At 47.8% G+C, this 5,820-nt stretch overlaps 1 protein-coding gene across 1 annotated transcript in view; it reads right to left on the bottom strand.

Moving 5' to 3' along the window:
* The window catches only part of SYNGR3 (synaptogyrin 3), a 30,302-nt gene that overhangs the window by 20,968 nt on the left and 3,514 nt on the right, over window positions 1-5,820 (bottom strand). The window lies entirely within an intron of this gene.

Here is a 5,820-nt window from a genome sequence, read left to right on the forward strand (position 1 = left end):
AGGTTGGAGGGGGGAGGCATAGCCACCCTTATTTTGCACCAGGGCTTGATGCTGGTAAGAGAAAACCACAGTGCTCTTGGGCAGGTGTAGAGTGCATTCCCTTCACCACTGAGTAGCTAGAGAGAACCTTTGCACATTAAGGAGGAGTGGAGATGCTTTTCAGAACAGAGGGTGCTGTTTCCAGACAGATCTGAACCCTAACATAATTGTATCTAAAACATCAGAATTGGACTCCTCTGGTTCATCCTCCATCACATGGAAAAGCTGGTTGTTGTACTTTGCCTATTTTTATTTATATATTTAAAAACATTATTTATTTTATTTTTTATCTACTGTTAAATGTAACCCCAAGGCGGCTCACAAAGAAAAATTAAAACAAGATTATAAAAATTACACAATTAAAATATTAAGCTAAAATATAAAAACATAAATCTGAATAAAAAGATTTAAAACACAAGCATAAAAGCAATACAGAGTACAAAGAGCAGCAGCAGAGACAATCATATAAAAGCCTGGGTAAAAAGCCACAATTCAACATGCTTTCTAAAAGCTGTGATGGGGACTGAGGAGCGAATAGCCACCGGGCAGCATTCTGGAGTCTGGGGGCAGCCACAGAGAAGGCCCTGTCCCACATGCACGACAACCGAGCCTCCCTCATTGTCGGCACCTGGAGCAGAGCCCCCTCAGATGACTTCGTCAAGTGGGCCACAAGGCTTGAGAGCAGAACAGTCCCTTAGGTCTCCCGGGCCCAAACCGTTAAGGGCTTTAAAGGTCAGAACCAGCACCTTGAATTGGACCCGGAAACAAACTGGCAGCCAGTGCAGCTCCTTCAAAATGGGTGTGATGTGATCCCAGCAGACAGCTCCAGATACAATCCTAGCTGCTGCATTTTGCACTAGCTGCAGTTCCCAAATATTATTCAAGGGCAGCCCCACGTAGAGCGCGTTACAGTAATCCAGCCGTGACATGACTAAGGCATGGGTAACTGTTAAAATAAATAAATAAATATTTTTTAAAGAAGCCTTTGATTAAGAGCCTCTGTTGTGCTGGGCCTGTGGTGTGTGGCCTCACAAGAGGGAAGTGAGAACACCGGTGAGAGCCCAAAATTATCTTCAGAAAGGAGGCCGTAGGTGTTTGTTCCACTCACACTCACGAGCCTTTCTCCCCCCCCCCCCGGCCCCCTCCACCCCCAGAGAAAGGCAATAAAAGCAGATCTTTCCATCCTCCTGAAGAGAGAAGATGCCCCCCCTTTAAGTCTGTCTGCCCAAAAATATCTTCATGGAGATCAACTTTTTCCACTCACACAGGCAGGTTACAATTCTTAAAAGGGGTATTTGATGTCTGAAGAGCCCCAGTGTGTGCCAGTGGTTCAAGAGAGGCACTCTGGACATGCTCAGCAGGACCCAGCCCAGATGATCCTTCATATGTAAGAAGCAGGAAGAAAATCAGCGGGCAGTCACTGGGTTTTGCTGCTTTGTAGCTGGGCTTGAGGTAAGAAAAGAGCTGTGTCCTGATGCTCTGTGGGACAGTGAGGCCCAAATGGCCCTGATCCAACTTGGCTCGCGAAGAGGGCTACTGGTGGTTTGTGACGTAGTGGCTCAGACTGCGAGCTGTGAATCATAAAGTTCGAACCTTTCCTTTGCCAACTCAGTCTCAGTTGCCTGGCTGCAATGTGGGGATAGAAATACCTTACACGCCACCTTAAGTGGCACAGCGGGGAAATAGTTGACTAATAAGCAGAAGGTTGCCGGTTTGAATCACTGCTATATCAGGCAGCAGCAATATAGGAAGATGCTGAAAGGCATCATTTCATACTGCATGGGAGGAGGCAATGGTCAACCCCTCCTGTATTCTACCAAAGAAAATCACAGGGTTCTGTGGTCACGAGGAGTCAAAATCGACTTGACGGCACACTTTACCTTTAATACCTTACACAGCCTTGGGCCCCTGGGTATGGTTGGACTGCAACTCCCATCTTTCCTTTGGCCATGGTGGTTGGAGATGATGGGCGTTGTAGTCCCGTCACATCTAGAGACCCAAAGTTGAGAACTCCCGCCCTCCAGGGTTGCAATCTGGGAGATATATTATCCTCCAGGTTGCAAGATAATATATGAAAAGTGACTTGAACACTCTGAAGTAGCTTGCAAAGTAGCATTGCAAACAAATGATTCAATTTCACCCCTCTGGGCTCCTTGGAGGAAAAGTGAGATATTGATGTAAAACTAAATATATAGGAACATAGGAAGTTGCCATATACTGAGTCAGACCATTGGTACATCTAGCTCAGTATTGTCTACCCAGACTGGCAGCAGCTTCTCCAAGGTTGCAGGCCAGAGTCTCTCTCAGCCCTCTCTTGGAGATGCTGCCAGCCAGGGAGGGAACTTGGAACCTTCTGCTCTTCCCAGAGCGGTAGCTCCACCCCGAGGGGGAATCTCTTCCAGTGCTCACACACCTCTAGTCTCCCTTTCATATGCAACCAGGGTGGACCCTGCTTAGCTCATGGGACAAGTCATGCTTGCTACCACCAGACCAGCTCTCCTCTCTGAATAATGAATAATGTGTGTGTATAATATAAATGTATTGTTGATTATTAAACAGAAATATGTGTAAAACGTGTTGTTTTCCGCCTTCTTCCATTGCTCTGATGTTATAGCTTACATCCCAATATAAGAACTTAAAAACAGCCCTGCTGGATCAGGCCCAAGGAGGCCCATCTAGGCCAGCATCCTGTTTCCCACAGTGGCCCACCAGATGCCTCTGGGGAGCCCACAGGCCATCGCTGAGCCGGGTATGCCCTCTCTCCTACTGCTCCTCCCCGGCAACTGGGATTTTCCTGGCCCCACCGGCCAGAGCCTTGTTTTCTCAAGAGCTGCTTCCAAAACATGACAGGGGTTCTCAAACATGGGCCACCAAATGTTTCTGAACTACAGCAGAGGCTGATGAGGCTTGGAGTTCAAAATTACCCAAGCTTGAGAATCCTAACCATGCAGGGTGACATTCTCCGCGAAGGAGGAGGGTTCCCTGCCCTGCTATCCATTTGGTGCTTGTCTACTAGGGGACTCCAAGCCAAGGTTGGTGATCTTTAGCGCAGAAAGAGGAGCTGGGAACCTGGCTTCCAGCAGCGTCATTAACTTGGAGGGCAAAGGCATGGTGGTGTTGCGGATGTAGAACAAAATGCTAGCTTGCAAAGGAATCCCCTCCCTTTCAAAGCTGAAGCATCCGTGCTTTCCGCTGTCGGTTCCATAGATACTGATACCATGACAACTCTGACATCATTTATCTGCTCAGAACTGCAACATACAACACACACACACACACACACACACACACACACGTACATTTTTAAAATTTCATTTCCATCCTACTCTTCCTCTAGGGAGCCCAGAGACATGGTTATAATTACCCTCACAACAACCCTGTGAGGTAGGTTAGGCAGAGAAATAAAGGATTGGCCAAGTCAGTTTCATGGCCCAGAATGATGAATCTCGGGTTGTCTGAGAGCTTGCCTTCCATCTTAATATACCCCCATGCCTCAGTTTACCCCTACACACCAAAGAGGAGAGAGGTCTCATTTACCACATTCATGCCCCACAAATTGCTTTGAGACTATCCGGTGTGCAAGATGGTCTCCTTGGCCATCCTTATGGAGAAACAAAACCATCAGAGTTTCTCCTCTGCCGGTTTGCCACATTTCCCCGCTCTGTTTATGGAGGGTGGAAGCAGAAGGGGGAGCCAGAGAGATGTCACTTTCAAGGTTCATTATGATGTCTTTCGGGCTTTTTCCTCTCAATTACAGGTGAGTCATCGTCTCTCTGCATCTATTTCTGACTTCCAGTGGGCAAGGCAGGATTCAGAGTTCCCTCCCTCAATGTCATCCACTTTATTCTTGAAAGAAAAGAGGACATGCAATATCTTTTTAATGCTCAGTGGCCAACAAACAGGCTGTGAGCTGGATCCGGGCCCTAGAAAGGGTCTCCTGCATGAACTTGCCCTGGTATGAAGATCATCCCCAGGGCCCTTCTGATCTTGGAAGTCAGGGGGTGACCAGGAAAGGGCTTTCCTGGCACTCCAGTTGGGGAATCCTCCCCCCACTAGGCTTGCCTGGTGCTGACCCTTCTCTCTTTTTGATGCCTCCCCACCCCACCAATTTTCCAGGCCTCTTAAGCCTTCAGCTCTTCAATTTCTTAATAACCCACTGTATGCTGCTTGTTTTAGTCATTGCATTAATCAATTTGATTTTTGTACTTCACTGTTCTTACCTTCCAGATAAGCTACTCTGGGAGACCTTTGGACTGAACAATGGGATACAAATTTCTGAAACCCAGCACACAAGTTTATTTAGTCCCCAAACGGCCCTGCTACCTTTGAATCGAGCAACAGCAATGTTCTCCCCCTCCGTTATTTATTTATTTATTTGGTTTCTATACTGCCCTTCCAAAAACGACAGGAGCTCCTACAGTCCAACAGCACTCAGGGACCCAAGTTGGAAAACCCCTAATTTTTAGGTAGCCGTGAACAAGCGTTGCCTTCAATGTAAAACACAACTGATTTGACTTGAATCGATTGATTGTTGCGAGCAGGATTTTTGTGACCAAGCAGGGCTGAGTCATTTTAAAATATATATAAGATGATTCTGGAAACAGAGAAAAATGGCTAAACACTATTGGTTACGCATGTGCTGGGGCCCTCTCCTGTCTCTAGTAGCAGCACCACAAGAGAATTCTCGCCAGAAGGCATCTTCCAGTGTTTGCAAAGTTGCACCCGCTAAAGTCCTCCCTTCTAAGCAGCTCTTAAAGGTGTACACACATGCACGGACACACACACACAGCCATGGCTACCTGGAAACTCACAGAGGCAGCTCTGAGTCCAAATGGGCCTGTTTGTCTAAGGCTGCAACCCTAGAAGATACATTACTCATTTCTTTGTAGACGATCGCTGTACGAGTGTTAAAGAGTCTGGGCAGACGAGGAGTTTCCCTTGGCAGAGGAAGAGGCCCAAGCTGGCTGAAACCCATAACCACATTGCCTTCCTCCTCTCCCCCAACCTGTGCTCTGGGGGAACGGCATACTGGTTTATCCGCCCACCCTTATCAGTATGTCCCATACAGGGTAAGTATGCCATTTGCAAACAGTTTGTGGGCCACAAATCTCCAATAAACTGGTGGGGGCAACAGAAAAGCACCACCCACTGTTGCTTAGCAGAAGCAGCATCAAGGTGCAGCCGTCACCCCCACCTTCCCGGGCTGAGCCCATGCAGCTCCACCTGAAGAATGGCCAGCCTGCAGGCAGCACGGCTCTCATTAATGCCAGGGCAGGAGAGAGAGGAGCAATCTGGAACCAGGGGCACCTGCATCTCATCTGCCACCGCCACCACCTCTGCCCAGGCTCATTGGGATGAACTGCGATTGGCACACAGGACCGTGAAATGTTATGCCAGTGTTAATGCAGATGTGGCAACTGCCAGCACAGCGGGGCAAATCTTGCTTTTCGAACCATTGGCTATAATTGTGGCAGAAATGACTTCTCCCTCCTTGGTCCCCAAATCTAGTGTGTTGATCGGGCTTTACATTTTTCTCTCTTTGAACCTTCTATTGAGCTCAGGCACACTCTTTTGTTGGTTTAAACTGAGTTTGGGACTGAACCAGCAATGCTGCTATGTACTCTGTGTTTTAATCCGACCCCTCCTTCACCCCCCATGACCTAAAATACCATCCAAACACCTGCTGAGGGAGAAGGAGAGATGGTTGCATTATCTCCCTTCAAGACTACAGGAGTCTATCACACTGGCTATATTTAAGGAAAAGGGGAGGGGGAGAAGAGG

Source organism: Hemicordylus capensis, chromosome 13 (assembly GCF_027244095.1).
Source record: "Hemicordylus capensis ecotype Gifberg chromosome 13, rHemCap1.1.pri, whole genome shotgun sequence".
NCBI classification, from domain to species: domain Eukaryota; kingdom Metazoa; phylum Chordata; class Lepidosauria; order Squamata; family Cordylidae; genus Hemicordylus; species Hemicordylus capensis.